We start from the raw sequence: 1,163 nt of genomic DNA, 5'->3' as shown, positions 1-1,163 counted from the left end.
CAGTGGCTCAGAGACATGAAATCACTTGTCCAAGGGTCCCACAGCCCCGGAATGGCAGAGTTGTGTTTCAGACTCAGAATTATATGACTCTCATTTTCTATTAAGTGGTGGAGCCAAGCAAAAGCAAAGGCCTGATGGCAGGGAGGAACTAGACTTTTTCTTAGGACGTGGGATTCTGTGAGAGTTATCTGTATCCCCATGACAGCCTGACCCTTCAGAGAGCACAGGAGGAACAGAGGGGACAGGCGGCACTGATTTAACTGTATCTTCTCAGGGAATCATCCTGATGACCAAGAAGAAGTTAGATCCCAGACTGGGGCCATGCTCTCAGCTCAATCTTTGACTGGGACTCAGTTTGTTACCAGAGAAGGGGCTTTTCCCCAGTTCTCAGGCTCCAAAAAAAGCTCAAAAGCAGAGATACTAGAAGGACAAATCAGCCTGGCATGGAGGGTAGAGTTGTGGACTGGGAATTGGACACCAAAGTTTGGGTCCTGGCTTTTCCTTTGGGTTACTGTAAGTTTTGGCTAAGTCACATCTCTCTGTGTCTTAATTTCTTTCTCTGTGATGGTAACCAGAACTCCCGTGCAAATGCATATGCTGTTCTCCTGGGCTATGGACTTTCCGTACATTATTATCCTCACCACCAGCTTTTAAAGGTCATATAAGTTAGTTCTCACAATTTTGTGACATCGACATTATCTCCCCATTTTACAAATGAGAAAACTGAGGTTCAGAGATCAGTGGCTAAAATTCGAACGTGTGTTCTTTCCACTCCACCATGAAAGAATGAACCCAGAGACCCTCCGTGGGCTGAGCGCATCATCCAGCTGGCACTGAACTCAGATTCCTACCCCACAGTAAAGACCTTGGTCCCTGCAATGAGTTGATCCCAGGTCCCTGTCCCTGGCTAGGTTTTGGCTGCCCCTTTTCATCAACTGAGTTTCAGAGAAGACTCCGTGCCAAATTTTCTTCTAAGGCAGACTCCATCAAGCACTAGCTATGTCTCATTCGAAAAGTTACTTGACTTTATGTGCCTCAGTTTTCTCTTCTGTAAATTGAGGATCCAACTTCTCAGGATTATTTATGAAGAGCAGATTAGTTAGTATTTGTAAAATGCCTAGAATAGTGTTTCAGTCGCTAGACTAAACTTTTTTTTTTTTTTT

The sequence above is a fragment of the Mandrillus leucophaeus genome, unplaced genomic scaffold (genome assembly GCF_000951045.1).
Source record: "Mandrillus leucophaeus isolate KB7577 unplaced genomic scaffold, Mleu.le_1.0 Scaffold626, whole genome shotgun sequence".
Lineage (NCBI taxonomy): Eukaryota > Metazoa > Chordata > Mammalia > Primates > Cercopithecidae > Mandrillus > Mandrillus leucophaeus.
This window is presented reverse-complemented; position numbering follows the sequence as displayed.